The sequence below is a fragment of the Tenrec ecaudatus genome, chromosome 1 (assembly GCF_050624435.1).
Source record: "Tenrec ecaudatus isolate mTenEca1 chromosome 1, mTenEca1.hap1, whole genome shotgun sequence".
NCBI lineage: Eukaryota > Metazoa > Chordata > Mammalia > Afrosoricida > Tenrecidae > Tenrec > Tenrec ecaudatus.
In genome coordinates, this window is record NC_134530.1 from 294,048,155 (window position 1) to 294,062,898 (window position 14,744).

The following is a 14,744-nucleotide window of genomic DNA, read 5'->3' on the forward strand; positions in this document are numbered from 1 at the left end:
TAACCTGATTACCCCTCGGCCAGATGGCTTCACCTCTCTGTGCATTCGTGTCCTCACCTATAGACAGAAGCTGATGTACTACCAATGGGTCAGTCGATTCCAACTCATAGTGAGCCTGGAGGACAGAGTGGAACCATTCTATAGGCGTTCCCATAGGCTGTGACTGATACTGGAGCAAATTGACGCATCATTCTCATGGGAAGCTGCCGAGGGTTCCGCTGAGCTAGTGGTAAATAGTCAAGGGCTTCTCTATTGCCCCGCCAGCGCTCCTCTTAAAGGGGTTGCAAAAGTCACCAAAACCCCACTTCTCTTGAGTTCTTTCAGACTCATAGCAACTCAGCAGGATAAAGTAATAACTGTCCCTGCAGACGTCCGACCCTGGAAATCTTTATGAGCTCAGACAGCCCCAACTTGATCCCGAAGAACAGCTGGTGGGTTTGAACCACCGACCTTCTGGTTAGCAGTTCTAATGCTTCACCCACACCACCACCAGTGGGATGAAATGAGTGAATGTACAAGCAATGCTTAGAACACTAGTACATAACATGCACTTAGTAATTGTGAGCTATTGTGGTAGGAGGGGAGTCCAAAAACCAAACCAAACTCACTGCCATCGAATCCACTCTGACTCCCCATGACCTGAGTTCTACCCTATAGGACAGGGTCCAACTGCTCCTGTGGGTATTTGAGATTGTAACTTTATAGGATTGGAAAGTTTCATGTTTTTCCCTGAGAGTGGCTGGTGGTTTTGAACTGTTGGCTTTGGGATTAGCAGCCCAATATGTAATCACCCACGCCATTATTAAATGAGAGCAAGAGTTTCTGACATTTTCTGTGAGGTGGTAGAAGTATATGTCATTCCTATATTTAAAGAAGGTAAATCTACTGAAACAGAACAATTGCCATGGCTTTCCAAAGAGAGGAGAGATGTCACTTTTAAGGATAAATATAGCTGTGAGTCATCCCTGGAGAGTACAAATTGTTAAAACACTTGGCCATTAACAGAAACTTAGGAGGTTCAAGCGCACCCAGAAATACCTTGGAAGAAAAGCCTGGCCATCTGTTTCTGAAAGGTTATGCCGAGTGAAAGTCCTATGACTCACCATGAATCGCAATCAACTCAGTGTCAAATGGTCATTTTAAATTTCAGGATGGTTCCTGGGCAGAAAGCAAACATTCTAAGTTGTCTATTGAAGAGGAGGTTTGTGAGAGCACCTGGCCCATTCAAACACAACTGATGAGGAACCTCGGTGGGGCCACTGTACACAGACCAGGCCATGCTTTTTCCACATCTGGTTTTGTTGGATGCTGTCAAGTTGGTTTCAACTCGTGGCGACCCTACATACAACCGAAAGAAACACTGCCTGCTCCTGTGCCAGCCTCACAATTGTTATGTTTTAGTGTGTTGTTGTAGAAACTGTGTCCATCCATCTTGGTGAGGGTCCTCCCCATTTGGGCGCCCCTTTACCAAGCATGATGGCCTTTTCCATGATGTTCCTCCTCATAGCTCCTGATGCCCAAGGACGTGAGATGAAGTCTAGCCATCCTTGCCTCTAAGGAGCATTCTGGATACACTTCTTTCAAGACAATCTTGCTCCTCAACTGAAATTCTTGCAGAGAGAGTGAAAACACACCTGATTTTCCTAGAGTCTCATTTCCCAAAGTGGGCAACACCACCCACCTACTGGGCACAGAAAAATCCAGAGATCTACAAAGCAGATATCTACGTTTTATCCTGGATGGTGGGCTATAGTCCAAAATTCTTTCATTGCTGAGGGGTCCTGAGTAATTTCTTTTTCTGAAAAGAGGGCAGTAGGCAGAATAAGTTTGGGCACCTTTGCTCTGGAGCAGGAGCTGGAAACCTGTTTTTCTGCCAAGGACCATGTGGTGATTGATAACATCATTCATGGGGCCATACAGGTCAAATATTTAATGAACTCACCCCTAAGGTGATGGCTCCAAATGCTTCTCGTTGGTGAGATGTGTGATGGTGGCAGCTATTGATTATTTGGGGGGCCCTATACAGCCCTCGGGCCATACGTTGGTCTAAGGTAGTGGATCTCAACCAGTGGGTCACGAAACCTTTGTGGGTCCAATGACACTTTCACAGGGGTTGCCTGGTTCATCGCAGTAGCACAATTACAGTGATGAATAAGCAATGAAATAATTTTTATGATCGGGGTAAACACAACCTCAGGAACTGTATGAAAGAATCATGGCATTCGGAAGGTTGAGAAACACTTGTCTAGGGAATGGTTGGGATCTCCATGTAGGCTACACATGAACTTCATAGGCAGTCAGGCAGCGTATCACTTGGGTTTCATTGGAGAGGAAAGAACTATTGATCATGTTTCAAGGACAAACAAATCTGGAAGGAAATGCTATTGAGGATGAAAACAAAACATAAAACAAACTCTTGAAAGATTTCTGTATGCTAGAGATGAATTGCAATCAAGAAAATTAAATGATATCTGTTAGGGGTCCAGCAGAAAACAAACCATGCAGAAGGTTTAATTAAAGAGAGTTTAATGAAGACTATTCACAGTGGTGGGGATGGGCTTAAGAAAGCCAACAAAAGTTAGGGAGGCCCTGAGGGTCTAACAAGAGCATAAAGCTGTTGCCACGTGTCCTATGGAATTTTCTCTTCAGCTCTTTGACTTTGTCATTTCTTCTCATTGTCTTAGCTACTCTATGATATAGAGCAATTCTGACTCATAGGAATTTGATACTACTGTCCTCTCCCAATTTCCATTACTTTCCAACGTCACGTGTGTTAAAATATGCAGTATTTCATCAGATTTCCTATGCTCTAAACCAGTGGTTCTCAACCTTCCTAATTCCTTGGCACTATAAAGAAGTTCCTGATGTTGTGGTGAACATCCATTCATAAAATTATTTTCGTTGCTACTTCATAACTGTAATTTTGCTACTATGAAGAAGATACCGACCCCTGTGAATGGGTAGCTCAACCCCCAAAGAGGTCCCGATCCACAGGTTGAGAACCGCTGCTCTTAACTAAGAGGTGTTTCTTTAAGATGTAGTTCAGTATATTGTTAGACGCCCAAGTCCTGTTGTTGCTGTTGTTAGGTGCCGTCGAGTGGATTTTGGTTCACAGCAACTCTATGTACAATGTACTGAAACGCTGCCCGGTCCTGTACATTCCTCACAGTGGTTCTTTGCTTGCGCTCATTTTTGCAGCCACTGAGCTATTCCAAATTGTAGGGGCTGCCTCTCCTTTACTGCCCGTCTACTCTACCAATATCTGTGTCTTCCTCTAGGACAGTGCTTCTCAACATTCCTAAATCCACGACACTTTCATACAGTTTCCTTTGTAGTTGTAGACCCCCATCATAAAATTATATTCTTTGCTACTTCGTAACTCTCGTTTTGTTACAAGTTATGAATAGTGCCACCCTGTAAAGGGTTCGTCTAAGCCCCAAAGGGGTCACGACCCACATGGTGAGAACCGCTGCTCTAAATTTAGAGGAGTTTCTCTTAAGGTCTATTTCACCATACTTTTAGAAGCTCAAGTCCATTTGTTGTTGTTGTTAGGTGCCGTCGAGTGGGTATGTCTCATAGCAACTCTACGCACAATATAATGAAATGCCGCCCTGTCCTGTGACATCCTCACAGTGGTTCTCTGCTTGCGCTCATTGTTGCAGCCACTGTGCTAATGCATCTTGTTGGGGACCGCCTCTCTTTTCCTGCCCTTTCATACCAAGATTTGGGACTTCCACTAGAGAAGTGGTTCTCAACTTTCCTAATGCCATGATATTTTCATACCGAATCTCATTTAGTGGTGACCCCCCCAACCATAAAAATGATTTCATTGCAGCTTCATAACTGTAATTTTGTTACTGTTATGAGTCACGACACCCCTGTGAAATTTTCAATCCATACCCACAAAGGGGTCGCGACACACAGGTGAAGATCCCCTGCTCTAAACTAAGAGGAGATTCTCTTAAGATAGAATTCAGCATACTGGTAGATGCACAAGTTCTGTTGTTATTGGTGTTAGGTACCATCGAGTGGGTTTTGGCTCATAGTAACTCTATGCACAATATAATGAAACGCTTTCCCATCCTATGCCATCCTCACAGTTCTTCGTTTGCTTGTGCTCATTGTTGCAGCCACTGTGCTAATCCAACTTTTGGGTAGCTGCCTCTTTTTGTGGCCTTTCTGCTGTACCAAGACTTGTGTCTTCCTCTAGGGCAGTGGTTGTCAAATTTCCTAATGCCATGACTCTTTCATACAGTTCCTCATGTAGTGGTGACCCCCATCATAACATTATTGTTACTTCATACAGTTATGAATCATTTCACACCTGTGAAAGGGTCATTCGATCGCCAAAAGTGGTCGCGAACCACAGGTTAAAAACCCGTGGTCTAAACTAAGAGGAGTTTCTCTTAATATCTACTTCACCCTATTGTCAGAAGCACAAATCCTATAGTTATTGTTAGATTCTGTTGTGTAGCTTTCGACGCCTAGCAACTCTAAGCACAATATGATGGAAAGGTGTCCTGTCTTGCGCCATCCTCCCAGTGGTTCTTTTGCTTGCGCGGATTGTGATTGTTGCAGCCACTGTTGTATTCCATCGTGCTGTGGGCTGCCTCTTTTTGCTGCCCTTCTACTGTACCCACATCTATGTCTCCCTCTAGGGCAGTGGTTCTCAACCTTCCTAATGTCATGACTCTTTCACACCATTCCTCATGTACTAGTGACACCCCCCAATCATACAATTATTTTCCTTGTTACTCCATAACTATAAATTTGCTACTGTTATGAATCAGGTCACCCATGTGACCCACAGTTAGAGAACTGTTACTCTACACTAAGAGTTTCTTTTAAAGTCTTCTTCAGCATATTGTTAGAGGCACAAATCCTGTTGTTTGGTGCCTTCGAATGGGTTTAGGCTCATGCCAACTCTATGCACCATGTAATGAAATGCTTTCCCGTCCTGTGCCTTCCATACAGTGGTTCTTTTGCTCACACTCATTTTTGCAGCCACTGTGCTAATCCATCTTGTTGGGCACTGCCTCTCTTTTCCTGCCCTTCTGTACCAAATATGTGTCTTCCTCTAGAGCAGTGGTTCTCAACTTTCCAAATGCCACAACCACTTCACACCATTCCTCATGTAGTGGTGACATCCAACCATAAAATATTTGCATTGCTACATCATAGTTGTAATTTTGCTTCCGTTATGGATCAGGCCACCCATGTGAAAGGTTCGTTAGTCTCCGCAAAGGCGTCTCGACACACAGTTGGAGAACCAATGGTCCAAACGAATAGGAGTTTCTCTTAAGGTCTACTTCAGAATATTCTTAGAAGCCCAAGTTCTTTTTATTATTGTTTGGTGCCTTTGAGTGTGTGTTGGCTCATAGCTACTGTATGCACAATATAATGAAACTCGGCCCCATCTCGTGCCATCTCACTGTGGTCCTTTGCTTGCGCTCACTGCTGCATCTATTCCATCTTGTAGGGGCTGCCTGACTTTTGCAGCCCTTCTGCTGTACCAACATTTGTGTCTTCCTCTAGGACAATGTTTCTCATACATCCAAATTCTGCAGCCCTTTCGTACAGTTCCCAATGTGGTGGTGGACCACAAACATAACATTATAAAATTATAGTCATTGTTATTTCATAACTGTTCTTTTGCTACTGTTATGAATCAGGCCATCACTGTGAAGGGGTGTTTCGAAACACCCCCCACCTGAAAGTGTTCACGACCCAATGTTGAGAACCCTGCTGTAAACTAAGAAGAGTTGCTCTTAAGATTTACTTCAGCATATTGTTAAACACACAAGCCCTGTTGTTATTGTTGTTAAGTTCCGCGGAGGGGGTTTTGGCTCATCGCATCTCTATGCACAATATCATGAAATGCTTCCCAAACCTGTGCCATCCTGACAGTGGTTGTTTGCCAGTGCTCATTGTGGGAGCCATATTCGGGGGGCGGGGGGGCTGGCTATTTTTTGTTGCCCTTCTACTCTATCAAGATTTGTGTCTTCCTTTAGGGCAGTGGTTCTCAACCTTCCTAATGCCACAACATTTTCATACCGCTCCTCATATAGTGCTGACTGCCAAATCATAAAATTATTTTCATTGCAACTTTGTAACTCTAATTTTTCTACTGTTATGACTGGGCCACCACTCTGAAAGGTTCATTCATCCCCCAACAGGGCTCGTGACCCAAAAGTTGAGAACCGCTGCACTAAACTAATAGGAGTTTCTCTTAAGGTCAACTTTAGCACATTATAAGAAACACAAGTCCTGTTGTTTTGTTGTCAGGTGCAGTCTAGTGGGTTTTGACTCATAGCAACTCTATGCTCCATATAATGTAACGCTGCCCCATCTTGTGCGATCCTCACGGTGTTCCCTTAGCTTGAGCTCATTGCTGCAGCCACTGTGCTATTCCATCTATTTGGGGGCTGACTCTATATTGTGGCCCTTCAACTGTATCAAGGCTTGTGTCTTCCTGTAGGACTGTGGTTTTCAGCAATCCTAATGCCACGAACCTTTCATACAGTGCCTCGTGTAGTAATGACCCCCCAACCAAAAAAATTATACTGTTGCTACTTCATAACTGTAATTTTGCTACTGTTATATATCGCCCCCCCCCATGGGCAGTTCATTCGAACACCTCCAAAGGATTTACCACTCACAAGTTGAGAATGGCTGCTCTAAACTAAGAGCAGTTTCTCTCAAGGTTTAGTTGAGCATATTGTTAGATGTATGATTCCTCCTGTTATTGTTGTTCGTGCCGTGGAGAGGGTTTGGGCTCATAGCAACCCTGTGCACAATATAATACAGGCCTGCTCAGACTTGCATCATCCTCACAGTGGTTCTTTGCTTGCGCTCATTTTTGCAGCCACCGTGCAAATCCGTCTTGTATGGACTTCCTCTCTTCTGCTGCCCTTCTACTGTACTCGCGTCTTCCTCTAGGACAGTGTTTCTCACCCTTCCTATTTCTATGACCTTTCCATACACTTCCCAATATGTAGTGGTGGTCCCCAAAGCATATAGGTTTTTTTCTACTGTTTTTCCATAACTGTAATTTTGCAAGTCTTATGAATCTAGTCACCCTGTGAAAGGGTTGTTCAACGAAACAAAGTGGTCACAAATCACAGATTGAGAACCGCTATTCTAAATTAAGAGGAGTTTCTCCTGTGGTCTAGCTCAGTATATTATTACACGCACGAGTCCTGTTCTTATTGTTGTTAGGGGCTGTCGAGTGGGTTTGGCTCATAACAACTCTATGCACAGTATCATGAAACACTGTTCCATCCTCTAACACCCTCACACTTTTCTTTTGTTTTCGCTCATTGTTGCAGTCTCTGTGCGTTTGGCTCATAGTTGGCTCATAACAACTCTATGCACAGTATCATGAAACACTGTTCCATCCTCTAACACCCTCACACTTTTCTTTTGTTTTCGCTCATTGTTGCAGTCTCTGTGCTAATCCATCTTTTGGGGGACTGCCTCTCATTTGCTGACCTTCTACTGTACCCAGATTTGTGTCTTCCTCTAGGGCAGTGGTTCTCAAACTTCCTAATGCACGACTCTCTGACACCATTCCTCATGTATTGGTGCCCCCCCCCCCAATCATAAAATTACTTTCCTTGTTACTTTATAACTAAAATTATGCTACTGTTATGAATCAGGCCACCATGTGATTTAGTCATTCTCCCCTCCCACCCCCTAAAAGTCATCACGACCCACAGTTTGAGAACTGCTAAACTACACTAAGAGGAGTTTCTTTTTAAGGTATGTTTCAGCATATTGTTAGAAGCACAAATCCTGTTCTTGTTTTTGCCTGCCTTCGAGTGGGTTTTGGCTCATACCAACTCTATGCACAATGTAATGAAACGTTGTCCTGCCCTGTGGATCCTCACAGTGGTTCTTCTGTTTGTGCTCATTGTTGCGGCCACTGTGGTAATCCATCTTGTTAGGGACTACCTCTCTTTTCCTGCCCTTCTGTACCAAGATTTGTTTCTTCCTCAAGAATAGTGGTTCTCAACTTTCTGAATGCCACTACTATTTCATACCAGTCCTCTTGTAGTGGTGACACCCCAATCATAAAATATTTTCATTGCTACATCATAACTGTATTTTCGCTTCTGTTATGGATCAGGTCACCCATGTGAAAGGTTCATTAGTCTTCTAAAGGCACTGTGACACAGTTTGAGAACCACTGGTCTAAACTAAGGGGAGTTTCTCTTAAGGTTTACTTCAGCATATTCATAGAAGCACAGTCCTGTTGTTTTTGTTTGGTGCCTTTGAGTGTGTGCTGGCTCATAGCAACTCTATATACATTATAATGAAATGTGACCCCGTCTCTTGCCACCCTCACAGTGGTTATTTTGCTTGTTTTCATTGTTGCAGCCATGGGCTAATCCAACTTATGAGGGGCTCCCCCTCTTTTGCTTCCCCTCTACTGCCCTTTCATTCATTTCCTCAGGTAGTGATGAACCCCCAATCATAAAATTATTTTCATTGCTACTTCGTAACTTTAATTTTGCTACAGATATGAATCAGGCCTGCACTGTGAAAGGGTCATTTGACCCCCCCAAAGGGCTAGCGACCCACAGGTTGAGAACCACTGCTCTATACTAAGAGGAGTTTCTCTTAGGATCTACAGCACCATATTGTGAAAAGCATGAGTCCTACAGTGATTGTTGTTAGGTGTTGCCCAGTGGGTTTCGACTCTCAGCAACTCTACGCACAAGATAATGAAACGCTGCCCCGTCCTGTGCCATCCTCACAGTGGTTTCTTGTCTGCACTCATTGTTGCAGCCACTGCGCTAATCGATCATCGGGGGTCTGGCTCTCATTTGCTGCCTTTCTGCTCTGCCAAGATTTCTGTCTTGCTCGAGGACAGTGGCTCTCAACCTTCCTATAATGCCACAGGCCTTTTATACCACTCCTCATGTAGTGGGTACAATCCCAGTCATAAATTTATCTTCATTGCTACTTCATAACTGTAATGAAGCTACTGCTATGAATTGGGCCACCCCTGTGCAAGGGTCATGACCCACAGGTTGAGAATCTCTGCTTCAAACTATGAAGAATGTCTCTTAAGGTATATTTCAGGACATTGTTAGAAGCAAAAGTCCTGTTGTATTTAGGTGCCTTCAAGTGGGTTTTGGCTCATAGCAACTCTATGCAAAATGTAACGAAACGCTCCCCCATCCTGTGCATTCCTCACAATGGTTCTTTGCTTGTGCTGGTTGTTTCAGCCACTGAGGTATTCCAACTTGGAGGGGCTGCCTCTCCTTTGCTGCCCTTCTACTCTACCAACATTTGTGTCTTCCTCTCGGACAGTGGTTCTCAATCTTCCTAATTCCACGACCCTTTCATGCAGTTCCCAATATAGTGGTGGCCCCCCAGTCATACAAAATTTTTACTGATATTTCATAACTGTAATATTGCTAATCTTATGAATCAGGCAACCCTTGTCAAAGGGTCATTCAACCCACTCACTCCCCAAAAGGGTTCGTGATTCATAGGTTGAGAACCCTGCTCTAAACTAAGAGGAGTTTCTCCTAAGATCTATGTCAGCATATTTTTAGAAGCTCAAGTCCTTTTTGTGTTGCTGTTAGTTGCCATCGAGTGGGTTTTGACTCTCAGCAACTCTACGCACAATATAATGAAACGCTGCTCCATCCTGTGCCGTCCTCACAGTGGTTTGTTGATGGCACTCATTGTTGCAGCCACTGAACTATTCCATCTTGTAGGGTCTGCCTCTCACTTGCTGCCCTTCTGCAGTACCACGTTTTGTGTATTCCTCTTGGGCAGTCTTTCTGTACCTTCTTAATGGCATGGCTCCTTTATAGAATTCTTAATGTTGTGGTGATCCTCCAACAGTAATTTTTTTTCATTGTTACTCCATTACTGTGATTTTTCTACTGTTATTAATTGGCAACACCTGTGAGAGGCTCGTCTGAAACCCCATAGGGGTCGCGACCCATAAGTTAAGAACCACTGCTCTAAATTTAGAGGAGTTTCTCTTAAGATCTAGTTCAGCATATTGTTAGAAGTACACGTCCTGTAGTTATTGTTGTTAAGTTCCGTCGAGTGGGTTTTGACTCTTAGCAACTCTATGCACAATATAATGAAACGCTGCCCTGACCTGTGCCACCCTCACCGTGCTTGTGTGCTTGGCCTCAGTGTTGCAGCCACTGTGCTATTCCAACTTGTTGGAGACTGCCGCTCTCTTCCTTCCGATCAGTACCAAATTTGTGTCTTGCCCTAGAGAAGTGGTTCTTAACCTTCCTAATGCCACTACCCTTTCATATCGATTCTCATTTAGTGGGGACCCACAACCATAAAATTATTTTCATTGGTACTTTGTCACTGTAATTGTACTACAGTTATGAATCGGGCCACCCCTGTGAAAGGGTCATTCTACCCTCCCAAGGGGCGCGACCCACAGGTTGAGAACTGCTGCTCTAAAGTTAAAGGACTTTCTCTTAAATCCTACTTAACCATATTGTTAGAAGCACAAGTCCTGTAGTTATTTTTGTTGAGTGCTGTTGAGTGGGTTTCTGGTCACAAGAACTCTATGCACAATATAATGAAATGCTGCCCAGTCCAATTCCATGCTCAGAGTTGTTCATTTGCTTGTGCTCATTGTTGCAGCCACTGGGCTAATCAATCTTGTAGGGGCTGCCTCACCTTTGCTGCCCTTCTACTCTACCAAGAATTCTGTCTTCCTCTAGGGAAGTGGTTCTCAACCTTCCTAATGCCACGACTCTTTCATACCATTCCTCAAGTAGTGGTGACTGCCAAATCATGAAATTATTTTTATTGCTACATCATAACTCTAATTTTTCCACTTTAATGAATGGTCCACTGCCGTGAAAGGGTCATTCGTCCCCCAAAAGGGGTCACAACCCTCAGTTTGAGGACCGCTGAGCTAAACTAACAGGAGATTCTCTTATGGTCTATTTAGGTACATTGTTAGAAAAACAAGTCCTGTTTTTTTTCTTGTGGGTTTTGACTCACAGCAAATCTATGTCAATATAATGAAACACTGTCCCATCTTGTGCCATTCTTGCATTGTTTCTTTGGCTTGTGTTTATTGTTGCAGCCACTGTGCTATCCCATCTATATTGTGGCTGACTCTATTTTGTTGCCCTTGAACTGTATCAAGAATTGAGTCTTCCTTTTGGACAGTGGTTTTCAACATTCTAATTCACGACCCTTTCATCCAGTTCCTCATGTAGTCGTGACCAACCAACCACAAAATTATTTTTGTTGCTACATCATAGCTGTAATTTTGCTACTGCTATAATTCAGGCCACCCCATGAAAGGGCTGTTTGACCCCCTAAGGAGACATGACCCACAGGTCGAGAGCCGTTGCTCTAAATGAAGGGGAGATTCTCTTAAGGCCTTATTCAGAATATTGTTAGACGCACAAGTCCTGTTGTTATTGTTGTTGGGTGCAGTCGAGTGGGTTTGGCTCATAGCCACTCTCTGCACAATATAATGAAACTCTGGGGGTCTTAAAGGCTTGAAGGCAAACAGGCTGAAATCTAGCTCGGAAGCAACAAAGCCCACAGAGAAGAAGCACACAAGCCTAAGTGAACACGAGGTGTTGAAGGGATCAGGTAGCAGAGAGCAAAGAACAAAAACCATTATTGTGTTATCACCTTCCCCACATAAACGCTGAAGATGAATGTGTGCATAAGTAAGTGTGGTGAAGAAGGCTGATGGTGCCCGGCTACCAAGCGATATAGCGTCCCGGGTCTTAAAGGCTTGAAAGTAAACAAGCAGGCCCTGAAGCAACAAAGCCCACATGAAAGCATCACACCAACATGTGTGATCATGAAGTGCTGAGGGGACCAGTTTTCAAGCAACAAAGGCGGGAGGAGGGATTATATCATCGTGAATGAGGGGAGTGCATGACGGGGGACCTATGCCCACCTGTAGACAACTGGACTTCCCTTGAGGAGGGGTAGTGGGAAGGAGATGAGTCACTCAGGGTTCAGTGTAGCAATAATGAAACCCACAAACTTCCTCTAGTGATTAAACACTTCCCGCCCCACCTCTCATGATCCCAATTCTACCTTGCAAACCTGGTTAAACCAGAAGATACACAGGGCTACAGATGGGAACTAGAAACACAGGGAATCCAGGACAGATGAACCCCCCAGGAGCAGCGGTGAGAGTGGCGATACTGGGAGGGAAGTGGGTGTAGAAATGGGGAACCAATCACAAGGATCTACATATAACTTCCCCCCTGGGAGATGGGCAACAGAAAATTGGGTGAAGGGAGACGCCGCACAGTGTAAGATAAGAGAAAATAATAATTTATAAATTATTAAGGGTTCATGAAGGAAGAGGAGCAGGGTGAGAGGGGGAGAAGGGAAAAGGGAAATGAGCTTATTCCAGGAACCCAAGCGGAAAGCAAATTTAGAGAATGATGAAGGCAACGAATGTATAAGTGTGCTTTACACAATTGGTGTATGTATGGATTGTGATGAGTTGTATGAGCCCCAATAAAATGATTTTAAAAAAGAAAAAGAAAGAAATGTCTATAAATGAATGAAGGCAACATATGTACAAAATGCCTGATGCAATCAATATGGATTGCAACAAAAGTTGTAAGAGTCTCCAATAAAAGATTTTTAATAAAAATGTATATATAATAAATATTTTCCTAACTTATATAAATGATTACTAAGATAAAATTAAGCAGCCTGTGTTTATGATAGGAAAAAATAATGATAAAAGAACAAATGAGAGATTCAGCAGGAAGCAATGGATAGGAAAATATTATAAGGAATGTTTTCTCTTATATGGATGTACATTCCCTTACATGACAACAATCAGAATATGCCGTAAGAACCTCAGACCAAATACTAGAATAAAATAGAGGAAAACATTCCCAACCCTTCAATAAAATGCTATATGCTTTCTATGATTTTCACAAAAGGTCAAATTCTTTAACAAAATATGTTGTTCATTCAAATTTTTAATTATGCATAAATTTAGGTCTACTTGCATTACATCTCATAAAAAGGCATAAGAATTGTTTTTGCTCCATCTAAAACTTCATAGAAGATAGTGAAGGTGAAAAAATAGCTTTCGTGAATGTTGCTTTGAAATACAAATGGCATTGTCCTAAGAAATTAAAATGATTTAATTTTTAAAAATCATTTTATTAAGGGCACATACAACTCTTATCAAAATCCATACATACATCAGTTGTGTAAAGCACATCCGTACATTCATTGCCCTCATCATTCTCAAAACATTTGCTCTCCGCTTAAGGCCCTGGCATCATGTCCTCATTTTTCTCCGCCCTCCCTGTTCTACCCTCACTCATGAACCCTTGATAATTTGTCAGATCTTACATATTTTGTCTCCCTTCACCCACTTTTCCGTTGTCCATCCCCCAGGGAGGAAGTTATACGTAGATCCTTGTAACTGAGGTCTCAGAGCTGCTGGGTGTGATGCAGGGGAGGCTCTGGAAGCAGCTGCAGACACTTCGGGAGTTGGCAGCCCAACAGTGAGGGTCGCTGCATCAGTGGGTACCAGAAAACTGGCTGGGGTTGCTTATTCCCCTAGATGCTACCCCTGCCTTGAAGAGAACCGTGACAGAGGCCTGTAGACATGTGTCAGGAAAAGATGAATCCTTCACTGTTTCCTCTTCCCATAAACCTTTGAGGAGAGCCTGCAGGACAGGGGCTCGGCTCCCTGGCTCCAGTCACCTGCCCTTCCCCACAGCCACACCCTTGCCAGCCCAACTCCCCCTGCCCTGGGTTTGATTCTTGAATCCAGAGGAGCAGCCTGGGCAAAGACCATGAAGAAACTTGTACTTCAGGCAGCCCCTTTGATTGGATCCCTTGACCTCCAGAATGTGGACACATGCACAATAACTGTTGGGGGACTCAGGCTGTCACCACAGGGGCCAGGATCTGAAGAGGATGCTGGCACTGCAGGGCTTCCTGAGGGAAGCCAAGGACTTGCAGAGCTGGCTCAGCAGCCAGCAGCAGGTGGCCAGAGTAGAGAGGACTATGAGCACACCCTAGTGAGGAAGGGGCTAGGGGCAAGGAAGGTGCCCTGGAGTCGAATGAAGACGGGTATTGGAGGGGGGCTGCATGCACAAGGGGCTGATGGGGAACATCATCTGGACTGAGGACAGCTGTGGCTTCCAATTACCCTCTCTGCGTAGAGGGGCAAGTTCTGTGGCTGTCCAGTCCTGCCCTGCCCAGTCACACACTGAGGTGTCTCAAGCCCACCAGCCAGGGCCCCCTGTGACCCCTCTCCTCTCTTCTCAGCTCCTCTTAACCAAGTTTGCAATATTTCCGCACCAAGTGAAGATGGGTGGCCACCAGGGGGCAGCCTGCCCCACTAGCGGAGAGCCTGCTGGAGTGGCGGCCCAGCACTGCCCCCAGGGCCCAGCAGTGGTGACAGGACCTACAGTGAGTAAAAGCAGCCTGGAGCAGAGGTGAGTTTAGGAGGTGCTGGGCATGGGATGAAGAGGCTTCCAGGGAGACCCTTGCTGTGCTGCGGCTCTGCCAAACCACTGTCTCTGGAGAGGGCCCGAGTTCAGGGAACCCAGGGCAGCCCCTGCTGTCTGCGGCCTGTGGAGGAGGCAAAGCTGGGTCGGTGGATCAGGGAGACTGGTCACAAAGCCCACTTTGCAGGGTCACTTTCCAAGCCACGGGCTCCCTGCACCTGCAGGGGCGTTCTGGGAAGAGTTGAGCTGGGCTGAGGATGCCCTGCACAGCCCCAGGCT